Source organism: Lactuca saligna, chromosome 5 (genome assembly GCF_052625555.1).
Source record: "Lactuca saligna cultivar CGN05327 chromosome 5, ASM5262555v1, whole genome shotgun sequence".
Classification (NCBI taxonomy): domain Eukaryota; kingdom Viridiplantae; phylum Streptophyta; class Magnoliopsida; order Asterales; family Asteraceae; genus Lactuca; species Lactuca saligna.
The window spans coordinates 179,583,806-179,598,711 of record NC_136421.1 but is presented as its reverse complement, the minus strand read 5'-3'; positions in this window follow the sequence as shown (position 1 = coordinate 179,598,711).

Here is a 14,906-nt window from a genome sequence, read left to right as displayed (position 1 = left end):
ACTCAAGCGCAGATCGTCGCCTATTCGCATAACTCTTCTGGCGACTCTGAGCGGTTAGCAACCTCTGCAGGACCTGCTGAATCTGTTCAGTCGTCTGAAGCATGATCTTTGTACTTCCCATCACACGCTGCCCTACTTCTCCGCAGCAAATGGGGGTCCGACACCTCCTCCCATACAACAGCTCAAAGGGCGGCATACCAATGCTCGAATGATGGCTGTTGTTGTAAGAAAACTCCGCTAAGGGAAAATACGTGTCCCAGCTTCCGCCGAAATCTAGCACACATGCTCGAAGCATGTCCTCAAGCGTCTGAATCGTCCACTCACTCTGTCCGTTAGTCTGTGGGTGGTATGCGGTACTAAAATGCAACCTCGTACCCAACTCCTCATGGAATTTCTTCCAAAATCTCGAAGTGAAACACACATCTCGATCTGACACAATCGAGATTGGCACCCCATGTCACGATACCACCTCTCTCACGTACCATTCTGCCAGCCTCTCAGCAGAAGAGCTATCACTGATGGCAAGGAAGTGAGCGCTCTTCGTCAACCTGTCCACAATCACCCAAATTGCATCGACACCCCTAGCAGTCCTTGGCAGCTTGGTGATAAAATCCATGGTGATCTATTCCCACTTCCACTCGGGAACCTCCAATGGTTGCAACTTGCCATGCAGATGCTGGTGCTCAGCCTTAACCTTGCGACATGTTAGGCACCTCTCAACGAACCATGCAACATCCCTCGTCATACAAGGCCACCAATATTCCCTCTTCAGATCCAAGGACATCTTAGTGACACCGGGATGGATTGAGAACTTCGTTCTATGCGCCTCCTCCATCAAAACGGTATGCGTTCCGCCCACAAACGGTACCCAAATCCATCCTTAAAAAGTCATAAACCCTCGGTTATCGGTAACGAACTCCGATACCTGACCATAACTCGCTCCCTCTTCTGGTTTTCCGGTCTCACGGCCTCGGTCTGGGCTCCTCGGATAGTGTCCAACACCGGAGTCATCACTGTCAATCTCATACAAACGTCTTGCATCGGAACGCTCTCCGCCCTACGACTTAGGGCATCGGCTACTACGTTAGCCTTACCCGGGTGATACAGGATCTCGCAATCATAATCCTTTACCACATCCAGCCATCTCCTCTGACGCATATTCAGGTTGGGCTGATCCATCAAGTACTTCAGGCTCTTATGATCCGTGTAAATGGTACATCGGACCCCATACAGATAGTGATGCCAGATCTTGAGGGAGAACACTACTGCCCCCAACTCCAAATTGTGGGTAGGATACCTCGCCTCATGAGGCTTCAGCCGCCTCGATGCATACGCTATCACATGCCCTCTCTGCATAAGCACTGCTCCTAACCCTGATATCGACGCGTCATAATATACCACAAAATCCTCCATTCCTTCCAGAAGGGCTAACACTGGGGCTTCGCATAGCCTCTGACGTAGTGTCTCGAAGGAGGCCTGCTGCTCTGGACCCCAAGCAAAAACTACACCCTTCCGGGCCAATTTAGTGAGTGGCATAGCGATCTTGGAGAAATCCCTGATAAACCTCCGATAATAGTCTGCCAGTCCTAGGAAACTCCTGATCTCCGTTGGTGACCTCGGCACCTCCCAAATCATCACCGCCTCAATCTTGGCTGGGTCGGCCAATATCCCTTTCTGGTTAACGAGATGTCCCAGGAACTGGACCTCTCGCAACCAGAAATCACATTTGGAGAATTTAGCATAAAGCCTCTCCGATCTCAAAACCCCGAGGACCTCCCTCAAATGCTCCTCATGCTGCTCTCTAGACCTCGAGTACACCAAAATGTCATCGATGAATACGATCACCGAGCGATCCAACATCGGTCTGCATACCCTGTTCATTAGATCCATGAACACTGCTAGTGCGTTGGTGAGCCCGAAAGGCATCACCACAAACTCGTAATGCCCATAACAAGTCCTGAATGCTGTCTTCTGGATATCCTCATCCCGCACCCTTACCTAATGATATCCAGACCTCAGGTCGATCTTGGAGAACCAAGATGCTCCCTGCAACTGATCGAACAAATTGTCAATCCTCGGTAATGGATAACGGTTCTTGACCGTCAACTTGCTCAACTCCCGGTAATCTACGCACATCCGGTGTGAACCAACCTTTTTCTTGACAAAAAAGATAGATGCTCCCCACGGCGAACTGCTTGGCCGAATAAATCCCTTCCCCAACAGCTCCTGAAGTTGTGAGGACAACTCCTGCATCTCGGGAGGCGCAAGGCGATAGGGCGCCTTGGCGATAGGCGCAGCCTCCGAGATCAGGTTGATACCAAACTCTACCTGCCTCGCGGGAGGCACACCCGACAAATCCTTCGGAAATACGTCCAAGAACTCACACACTATTGGGACCTCATCCACTGACCTCGGTCTCTCTGAATCAACCCTAGCGTCCATCACATATGCTATAAATCTCTTACATCCCTGCTGAAGAATCTGTCTCGCGTTGGCGACTGAACAAAATGCCGACCCAAAACGTGTACCCTCGTCGTACACTGTAAGAACTCCCCCACTAGGGTCTCGCATGGTCACCAGTTGTCGCTCGCAGTCGATGATCGCTCCAAATCTGCTCAACCAGTCAATGCCTACGATGACATAGACATCCCCCATCGCAATGGGGACCAAATCGATCGGAAACTCAACCCTGAAAATTTCAAGCACACAACCTCGAATCACCTCGGTGGCATAGACCACTCTCTGATCTGCTATGGAAACTCTCAGAGGCCGACTCAACGCCTCTCTACTCATACTGATGTGTCGACTAAATGCCAACGATACAAAAGATCTACTCGCACCCGAGTCAAATAACACTAGAGCATGTAAATAATTCACAAGAAAAGTACCTACGCATAACATTATATAAGCGCAATATCTCAACATAAAATGAATACATGAGAGAGTACATACCAACCACGACGTCAGGTGCTGCACGGACCTCCTCCGTTGTCAGCTGAAATGCTCTCCCTCGCGCCTTTGGTGCCTCGGCTTTCACAGGTCGTCTCTCACTAGCTCGTGCAACAGTAGGGGAAGATCATTGAGGTGCTCCATGCGTCGTCTCTCGCAACTGTGGACATTCCGCCTTCTGGTGCCCGGTTTGGTTGCAGTGAAAACAAACCATGAATCCCTTGGGGTAATCCTTGGCGATATGCCCCTCCTTGCCACACTTGTAGCAAGAACTAACCCTACAAACTCCGTCATGACCCTTGTCGCACTTTCTGTAAGTGCGACCCTTCTGACCCCCAGTCCTCGAATCGGCGGGCTTGGCCCGCTTGGCTGCCGGTTGAGACTGTACCGGCCGCCAATCTATCCTCTGAGACTCGGCCTCCTCCTTGGCCTGCGTCTCCAATTCGATCTCCCTCTTCCGGTCATTTGCCTGAAGCTCAGCAAATGTCCGGTAGGATGAGTTTGCCACAAACTCACGAATGTCTCTCCTCAAAATGCTCAGATATTGACTCATATGTGCCTGTTCGACACGTGCTCAGGGAAAAACATTGCCCTCTCGTGAAACCTCCGTGTAATCTCTGTAACCGACTCAGTACCCTGCTTAAGGGTTAGAAACTCCTGTGCCAATCGCTCCCTCACCACCTGTGGAACGTACTCATCTCGGAACATAGCAGTGAACCCTTCCCAGGTTACTGCAACAAGCTCAGCAGGGGTGTAGTGTGTCATCACAAACTTCCACCAGTCCTTCGCTCCCAAGCGAAGTTGGTTCAGCGCGAACCGAACTATCATATGCTTCGGACTGGAACATGTGTAGAAGCACCCCTCTATGTCATAAACCCACCTCATCACGGCTATCAGATCCTGAGTTCCGTCAAATTATGGTGGCTTCGTGTTGCTGAACTCCCAATACAACAACGAGTCACCCCCTTGCGGCCTGGCAGCAGCAACGGCCGCAGTGGCTACAGCAAGAGCAACATCAGAAAGAGCAGCATACCGCTCATCAAAAGTCTCAATAAAAGTGGTCTTAATAGACCTGAACATCTCTGGAATCTCAGCCCTGATGGCCACAACCACCTCCTCGTGGATGATCCTACGGATCTCCTCATCACTCGTCTCGTTGACCTCTAGTGTGTGGCACGTCCCAACCATGATCTCCCTCCGAAATACAACATAATAATATTAGGGACCCACTCGAGTATAATCACACTCGATAACTCCACCCCACTAGTTGCTTAGTGCCCAAAGGATTCTTACTTGGACTGCGCACCAACCCGGTATCTTTAGTAGTATGGGCCCAATACTACCGTCCATACCGCATCGGCATTCATCCAAGTCCTCCTCCTTGAGCTATAAATCCCAAGTGCTCTACTCTTACTATCATGTGCTACCCGCTAGCAATTCTCTCATAAGCACCTCGCTGCTACCTAAACACTCTTAAGCATTTCTAGCAGCAAAACCCCTAGACTAAGGCATCATATATCAGGCCACTCTAGTCCTAATAAGAATACCTACTCTACTCTAGCATGCATATCGTAATAAATCATATAGCATAACATAGCATATCTGATAACATTTATTATGAGAGTATTTTGGGAAATCATCGTTCGGCACTGGCTGATCGTACACACGGCTATGCTCCGTTTGTCTCGAAACCCTTTTTCTCTTTTTCAAAAATTTTACTTTATTAAAAAAAATCCCTCAAATCCCCAGTTTGAGTTTAGATACGCCCGAAGATGTATCTGAATCCCTCAAACCAAGGCTCTGATACCAACTTGAAACACCGTAAAAATTTGAACAATTTTTCACTTTTGAAAAACCATGAAATATAGTTTGCATTCATAAATAAAAACATTGTATCAACATTGTATCAGTACAAAACCCCAAGATCAAAATATTTAAACTCCAGTGTGCGTGTGTACGAGTCATGCCGGCGCCTTCCCGCGATCATCGCTAGTACCTAAAACACATAACATATAACACTGTAAGCATAGATGCTTAATGAGTTCCCCAAAATACCACATATATCACATACGCCTTTCCAGGCCATAGGACCTTCCGATCCAAGTGTCTCAGGGGATTTCCATCCCAAACTCGGTTGACCTTCCGGTCCGTATCATCTTGACCTTCCAGCCCACATCATGCTCATATCACATAACATATCACATATAACTTACATCGCATATACATCATACACGTAAGACCCTTCGCTCACATACAATTACCCTATCGGGTAAGGCATAGTGAGAAGACTCACCTCAGACGTCTCGTAAATCTCTGACTTGGTAGAAGTATTGCCTAGCCTCCGCCTATTCACACAAAGTAAATACCATCATAAACATAACACTCGAGGCTAGACTCGACCCTCTATTGTCACCCTTAGAAAGGTAAAAGGCTATTTTATCCCCCCCATGACTCAAAGACCCCATTGTTGACCAAACCCTAAAAGTCAACAAAAGTCAACGAAATACTTTGACCCAACTCGCCGAGTGCACTCTGGTGACTCGGCGAGTACACATATGTCCATTAACTCTCTGTCCCGCTTGGTACGTCAAGTCCTACCCGATGCTCAACAAGTGACACCTAGCATGAATCGCGGGGCTACCCCGACTCAATCGCTGAGTCTCAAGAATAACTCGGTGAGTACCGCCTTGAACTCTAGTCTTTTAATCCCCTTCTGACTCACTGAGTTATCTCCCAACTCGGCAAGTCTACTCACTGAGTAATCTGTATGGGCCTTAACCCTACTCGTCGAGTCCCAAGAACAACTCGGCGAGTTAATGCCATGCACAAACTCTATAGATCCATGTGGTCAGATTTGTTCCCCTAATCCATAGATCTGGCCTTCCCAAGCATAAATGTCATGTAAAGTCTGAATCTTGATGCTTATAACTAAACCAATAAGCATCAAATGATGATTTTGTCCCAAACACCTTAACCCAAGGTCATGACCTCCATTGTTCTTCATAAAGCTTGAAGAATAAGGCTCTCTGGACCTCTATGGGTCCAGGTACAAAGCCTTATCTCTAGAAGGGACTATTTGGACCTCAAATCAACTTAGTCAAGGGTACAAGAAACCCTAAAACCACATATCCTTCCCAAAACAGAAGAAGAGTCAAAATATTACCTCAAATGAATGATCTTTAGCATTTAATCCTTAGAATAGCAACCTCCTTTGCTTTCCCTTGGCTAGAACCTCCTTCTTCTTATTAAATGACACCACAAAGATCAACAATGATCACTCCTCACTTCTCAAACGACCTGAGACTCTCTCTGGGGGGGGGGGGGGGCAGTAGCCACAATGGACGACCATAAGGGCCTTTAAATAGGTTCCAAGCCCTGGAAATTAGGGCTTCACTAAACAGCATGGACTCACCGAGTCCGATCATGAAATAGAATGAACATTCGCGTCCCTACTCGGCGAGTCTTGGTGCCAACTCGCCGAGTTCCTTCACAAACTCCAAAAAAATTAAATGAACAATAATATACATGGGAATCCGGATGTTACACATTGATATGGTGAGGAGACTCACCTCCCACTGCTGAAGTCCTGCGGGTAAAACTCTAGCTGCTGGATGACAGATTCCTAAATTGTCAACATCAAAACAACACCCAATTAATAATTGGTTTCCAATACATAAACTTAAGTCCATGATTGGCTTAAAAATACTACTTTACCTCCAAGCTAGCTTTATCCAAGCCCAAGGCCCAAACACACACTCTGAAGGCCCAAAAATCAATCAATGAACCAAGGCCCAACATATGGGCCATTTTTCCAAATTGGGCCTAAACCTCTACATGGTCTTACCATAAGGCCTAACCATTTATTCTAGTCCCAACACTTGGAATTATGATGGCCCAATATCTCATAATTATCAAGGCCCAATTATGGCCCACTTATGGCCTAATTTTCCCAATTGGCCCAAGCCTTTGCAATGGGCCTTACCCTAAAGCCTAATAACTCCTTAGTCCGTAAACATGTTCCCCATTGGCCCATGAAGGCCCACATCAACTTAGTTCAAGAAATGGTCCAACAATAACCCAAACACCTAAGCTTAAAAGAAGGCCTAACTTGAAGCCCAATCATAATTAGCGTTTTTAACATAAAATGACGATTAGGGTTAGTTGTTCTTACTTAAACCAATAAGGAATTAATACATTAATTCAATCACCCTACTAGGCGAAACATACAATATAATCGGGTATAAGTCAAAATTCCAAATCCAGTGGTCCAACGCGGGTCCAAAAAAATCCAAAACTCACATTTCCAAAATTAGGGTTTTCTAAACCCGAATTAGGGTTTCCAACCAAATCACAAGCCAATTAATCCAATAGTTAAGTTTTTAGGTCAATTAGGCCTTCATTAAGTCAATTAAGGTTAAATAAGTCGGGTACCACGCACTACCACCTCGGGTAGTGTTGGTAAACGGCGGTATACGGCGGCAGCCACTACCTCACGGTGGTGGTGGTTACGATTCTAGTCCAAAACATGTCCAAGAAACGGAATTAACAACCCAATCACACATAAATGCACACCACCACCCAACACGATGGTTGGTTGCGGTAGAAGGCGGCAACCACCACCTCACGATGGTGGTGGTGGCGATTTCCATGATTATTCTGGCCAAAGCTATGATTATCCAACATAATATACAAAGTAAATGTACACAATATTACATACACAGATACACAGCCTCCCTTGCAGTGGAAGGCAGTGGTCGGAGGTGCTACCCACCACCACATTGTGGTGGTGGTTTTCTTTTGATTTCCGATCATGCAACACATACACCAGCACAGACACGTATTGCACGAGATCTGAACGCAGCCACCCACATGGTGGAATTCAACGAACGACAGCCACAATAACGCTAACAACCGGCATTAGTAGCGGCAAACGAGCTGGGATGGTGCAACGGCATCAACGGCGCTATCAGACGATGTTCAGTGGTGGCGACGCGGCCCAGCGGTGATCACGATGACGCGACGAACACTTAGAGGAATTGAAGAATGACGATTGAGTAACAGCAACAACAGACTTTATATTGGCCTTCAAGCCTATCGTTAGAGTCACAAAGGCGGTCATTGGTGGTCTTTGCTGGTCGGAAAACGAGATTATACAGGTGGTGGCGGCTAGTGCACTCCAGTGGCGGCTGATGAAAAGATTAGGTTTAGGGTTACGAACATGGGGGGACGGGTTATTATCCCCTCTCACTTGCAACTTCCACATGTTTACACTTCCAATCCCTCCCCTCTTATTCTTTTCGAATAAAGTCCATAATTTTCCATATAACCCCCATCTTTAATAATTCATTACAACTTAAGTCCCAGATGTTACCTTTAACCCTCATCATTCAAAAATCCTTTCAATTTAAGTCGAATATTTACCAAACACCCCTTGACTTCTGAAAATCTTTAGAAAATAAATCTAGATATTACACTTTAACCCCCGAAAATCCAAATTATATCATTTGGCTCTCCGAAACCAACAACCTACTAAATACTATGGATTTTGGCTACAAAAATATAAAATAATAAAAAAAATTAGGTGTCGGGGTTTTAGAGTTTATTATTTATTTAATTTCAAATGGAATGTTACACTACGGGTGTAGCCGTAGCATTCACAAGGTTGGAAGATAGTGCTAAAGTGTTGTAAGTTTGCGGGTGTAGCTGTAGCATTAAAAGGGTTGGCTGATAGTGTTCGAGTGTTGTAAGTTTGCGGGTGTAGCCATATCATTCATGAGGTTGGTAGATAGTTCTAGAGAGTTGTAAGTCTACGGGTGTGGCCGTAGCATTCACATGGTTGGCAGATGTTGCTAGAGTGTTGTAAGACTACGGGTGTGGTCGTAACATTCAATAGGTTGTTAGATGGCATGGGAGTGTTGTTAGATCGTGGAAAGAATAATTGTACCCACTAGTTCAGGTGCAGTAGTGAGGGCGTGGCAAATCCATGGATTGATTTATGGATCTCCACTTATGAATTAGATCCGGTTGAGCTAGTGATAAGACCGTAGGAACACAATTGAAGTCATGGGATCAAGGAATCGATGGACCGTTTAAGGTTGTTTATCATATAAGGCTACCCTTAGTCATATAGAAATCACTTTCAGTCTTAGATTTTGTGACGTCAGGATTTGATGTATGCACCCGATCGGTTGTATCAGGAGGTCGTTAGAGCCATAGTGGCAAGATAACTAATGACAACTATCGGCAGATGAGGTGTAACATCCCAAAATTCAAGGCCAAAAATTTTGTTTTTTTTTATAAAAATAAATTATAACATAAAAACCATCGGTATAAAAAAAACATTCATAATGATATCTCATGTCACAATCAATATGTCAATAATCCAAAACATGTCACCATAAAAACCATTTTGTCAAAAGTAAAATAAATCAGAATACACCCCCAGGAAACTCCATGTGGAAAACATGTGTCTGTGTGTGATGCGGTGCTACACCGTCGGCTCCTTCCCCTATGAGCTAAAAACATTTTGTCAAAAGTAAAAATAAATCTAGCATGTAAAGTTACAAACTTTACGTGCATACATGGGACTATGAGCTAAAAAGACCCTAAAAGAAGCTCTTAAGTTGCATGGGGCTTTCCATGGGTGCAAAGGCAATCCCTTTCTGCCTTCTAACTCCTTAAGGAGCCTGGATCTGAAGCCTAAACCCCCAACCATGCTTAAAAACATGGTTGGTCACCAAGAATGGCTTATAAAAGCCCTAAATCTCCCCAAAAAGGGATCTGATACAAGATGGAGCAAGGTGTCGACTTTATACCTTCCAAGTACTGTAGATGATTCACAAGTTTAACTCCTCTGGCGAACCTCTTGGTTCCTCAAGCTTCTCCTCCCATCTTGCCACCACAAACCACCAAGAATCACCAAAAATGCCTTTAGATCTTCACAGCACGATTAGGGTTCTGTATGGAGTGTTTTAGGAGCATAAAGGGGCGATGGAGGCTGTATAAGGTTGTTTAAATAGGGTGAAAACCCTCAAATTAGGGTTTTACCCAGCCAGAGTCTACTCGTTGATTCTTGCTGCCGACTCAACAAATCCGCCACTTAACCCTCGGGTCCCAACCGCTACTACTCGATGAGTTGGGCCATCAACTCGTCAAGTCTCAGTGCAACTTGCGAAAAATACTAGAATGAAATACATACCAGGAACCAGGTGCTACAAATCTCCCTAACTCATTCTAAACTTCATCCTCGAAGTCTGTTGCTCGTTCTTGGAAAAGCTCTGGGTAATGCTCCATCATCTCATCCACCGACTCCCACGTCCACTCTGAGCCCTTATGGTGCTGACATTCCACCTTCACCAGCTCGACCCTTTTGTTCCTTAAATCCTTCGACTTCCGGTCGAGGATGGCCACAGGCCACTCGACGTAATTCAAGTTGTCGTCAACCTGAATATCCTCCAGGGGCACTACTGTCGAGTCGTCCACCATGCACTTTTTACAGCTGGGAGACATGGAAAGTGTTTTGGATCTGACTAGTTCGGCTGACAAATCCAACCTGTACACCACGTTGCCCACCCGGGCTATAACCTTGAAAGGTCCAATGTACCTAGGGTACAACTTGCCTGGCTTCCTGAACCGAATGACGCCTTTCTAGGGAGACACCTTCAAGAGAACCATATCCCCGACCTGGAACTCCAGGTATGAACGACACTTGTTGGAATAGCTTTTCTGCTGACCCTGTGCAGTCTGGAGCCTACTCCTGACCTGCTGAATCCTTTCTGTCATCTTCAGCACCACTTTGGTGCTCCCCATGACCCTCTGGCCAACCTCACCCCAATATATCGGGGTCCTACACTTTCTCCCGTATAACATCTCAAAGGGAGGATGATCGATACTCGCATGGTAGTTATTATTGTAAGAGAATTCAGCCAATGGGAGGTAAGTGTCCTAGCTACCACCAAAGTCTGGCACATACGCCCGCAACATATCCTCTAGAGTCTGGAAGGTCCACTCACTCTAAACATCCGTCTGCGGGTGCAATGCAGTGCTAAAATGGAGATGAGTACCTAACTCGTCATGGAATTTCTTCTAAAACCTGGAAGTAAACCGCACATCCCTGTCAGAAATCACTGACGCTGGCAACCCGTGCCGCACCACCACCTCTCGAATGTAGATGTCGGCTAGCTTCTCGGCCGATATACTCTCCTGGATTGGTATAAAATGGCCACTCTTGGTCAACCAATCCACAATGACCCATATGGAATCCACTTCCTGTGCGGTCCTGGGAAGTTTGGTGATGAAGCCCATGGTGATATCTTCCTATTTCCACATAGGAATATCCAATGGTTATATCTTGTCGTGTGGTCTCTGATGTTCGGCCTTGACCTTCCCGTAGGTCAGGCACCGCTCCACATACCATGCTACGTCTCGCTTCATGTAGGGCCACCAATAGTCAAGACAAAGATCCCTATACATCTTCGTCGCCCCGGGATGGATAGAAAACCTGGCTTTGTGCGCCTCCTCCATCAATGTCTTACGCACGCGTCCATGATATGGGACCCACACCCTACAGTGGAGGTTCAACACACCCTACGGTGCAGATATCCCTGATCAGCGCTTCCTTGAGGCTAAGCACATCGGCCACCACATTGGCCTTCCCCGGATGGTAAAGGATCTCACAATCATGATCCTTCACCACATCTAACCACCAATGTTGCCTCATGTTCAGATTCGAATGGTACATGAGATACCTCATGCTCTTGTGGTCCATGTAAATGGTACAACGAACCCCATAGAGGTAATGACGCCAAATCTTGAGGGAAAAAACAACCGCCCCATCTCTAAATCATGTGTTGGGTAGTTCGCCTCGTGAGGATTTAGTTGCCTCGAAGCGTAAGCAATAACATGCCCTCTTTGAATCAATACCGAGCCCAAACCCGAGATGGATGCATCGCAGTACACCACAAAATCCTCCATGCCCTCCGGTAGGGCTAAGATTGGTGTCTCGCACAATATCTGTCTCAATGTCTCAAACGCAACGTGCTACTCAGGCCCCCAACGAAAATCCATGACTATCTTTGTTAACCTAGTAAGAGGTACGGCTATCTTGGAGAAATCCTGAATGAATCTCCGATAGTAGCCTGCCAGCCCCAAGAAGCTCCGAATCTCAGATGGAGACTTCGGGACCTCCCACCTCATCACGGCCTCCACCTTTGCCGGATCAACTGATATCCCATTCTGGTTGACAAGGTGCCCAAGAAACTGCACCTCGTGCAACCAGAACTCACACTTAGAGAACTTAGCATACAAGCTCTCCCTCCTCAAAGTATGCAAAACCTCTCACAAGTTCTCCTCATGCAACTCTCGAATCTTGGAATAAACCAAGATGTGATAGATGAAAACTATCATAGACCAATCCAACATCGGTTTGCACACACGGTTCGTGAGATCCATGAATGCAGCAGAAGCATTGGTGAGCCCTATGGGCATCACCACGAACTCATAGTGGCCATAACGCATCCAAAAAGCAGTCTTCAACACATCTTCCTCTCTAAACCTAATCTGATGATACCCCGAACGCAAATCAATCTTGGAGAACCAAGATGCTCCCTGTAACTGGTCAAAGAGGTCATCAATCCACGGAAGTGGGTAACAATTCTTCATCGTTACCTTATTCAGCTCCCAGTAATCTACGCACATCCAATTCAACCCGTCCTTCTTTTTCACAAATAGAATCGGGGCTCCCTAGGGTGAACTGCTCGGTTTGATAAATCCCTTGTCTAACAGCTCCTACAGTTGTGTAGACAACTCCTGCATCTCAGGAGGAGCCAACCGATACGATGCCTTGGCTATCGGATCCGCACCAGGGATGAGGCCGATCCTGAACTCCACCTGCCTCTCCAGAGCTATCCCATGCAACTCCTCGGGAAATAGATCCGCAAACTCTCGTACCACGATCACGTCGCCCACCGTCGCCTTACCCTCCTCCCGGGTATCTGTAACATAGGTGAAAAATCTTGCACAACACTGCTGAAGGTAGCGCCTCGCTCTCGCTGCTGAACATAAGGCTGGTCTTCACTGTGGCCTCTCGCCCTGGATCACCAGCTCTCCCCCTTTGGGGTCCTGATCCGCACCAACTACTGCACGCAGTCGATCACTTCCCCATTGGGGCTTAGCTAATCCATTCCAATAATAACCTTGTTCCCCCTCAAAGGTATGGGAACTAAGTCTACCATGCAACATTCCTTGAATAGCCTCAATACACATTCCCGGTAGATCTTTGATGCTTGCACTGATCGGCCGTCCGCAATCTCGACCTCTAGAAGGCAATGCAACATGCCCGAAGACTCAGGAAACTTCTTGCTAAGCGTAAGAGAAAAAAAATGATTGGGTAGCACCTGAGTGAAACAACACTTGAATCGGGATACCGTTCACATGGAACGATCCTAAACAGATCATACACATAACATATCAAAATCTCAGCGACATAACATAAATAAATAAGAGAAGAAAACCGTACCCGTCACCACATTGGGTTCAACGTGTGCCTCCTTGGCTGTCAACTGAAATGCTCGGCTCCACACCACTGGAGCCTCTACCTTGGCCTTTCGACCATCCATAACTCGTGTTGCTGCTAGGGTCAGCAGTGCTGTCAATCTAGGGCAATTGGCCTTCTTGTGGCCCCTCTGATTGCAATGAAAGCAAATCAGGTTTGACATCTGCACTGTGGGGGTAGGGGCAGTAACATCCCTGCCAAAATGCCCATCCCTGCCGCACTTATAGCAACCGGAACCCAGCCCACTGCGACATTCTCCCTCGTGTGACCGGCCACATTTTCCACAACGGTCTCGGCTCTGCTAGCCCTTCGACCTAGAGTCGAATTCCTTGGGTTTCTTCCCCGAAACCCCTTTAACCTGCCTAGTCTCAGCCTTCCTCTTCCTGAGGTGCTCCAAGTCGATATCCCTCTCCCACGCCCTAGCAATCATGAGTCCAAGGTCGGGCACGCTGAGAAGCTGACATGCTCTCAGATATCGGCTCTCAACATGTCATGATAGCGGTTCCTCCTCATATCCTCATCACCTGCATACTGGGGAACCAAAAGAGGCCTCTCCCGGAACTTAGCGGTGTTCTTCGCCACAGTCTCTATAGTCTGTCTCATGTCTAAAAACTCCTTGACCAACATTTGAAGCTCTACAGCTGGCGCGAACTCCGCCTTGAATCTGGTCACAAAGTATGACCAGGTCATAGCCTCGACGGCCGAGGTTCCTAATGAGTCGCCAACCAACTCCCACCAATCTCTAGCTCTATCTCTCAAACATCCCGCCGCAAAGCAGACCTTTGAACCTTCTGAGCAGAATCTCGTCAACTGCGTAGACTCAATGTATGTGATCCATCTCCTGGAAGCAATGGGGTCCTTCACCCCGTGAAAATCCAGCGCACCACTCCCTATGAAGTCCATGAAGGACAGTGTGGGCGTATTCGCCTGGTCAGACGCCAAATCGCTCCTAAATGCTCGGAGGTGATCCTCCATCAGCTCAATGATCCCCTAATTGATCGACCTAAAGATCATCGGGGTCACCTCAAGTATGCCTCTCGTAATCTCAGACGTGACGAACTCGCGTAAACCATTATCACCCTGCTCGGATCCCTCACCCGAGCCTGATCCCGATCCTGACCCAGATCCTGAGCCTCCTGCTCCATGTCGTGTGGTCACCATACTGAAAATAAACACATAAATGTCAGGATCAAAACATACCCCGAGAGGTCTCACACATTACCCAAGATTCCTGGTTCCATCTCAGCCTTCCTTGACTCGAGTACGGATCCTCTGCTTTCAGTAGTACGGGCCCATACTACCTTCCACATCTATCCGTACTTTCCTCAAGAATTGCTTCGACTTCACCAAGTCCCTTAACCAATATCCCTTTCCAGCTATTCTAATCCTAGGCTTTCCTAGGGAA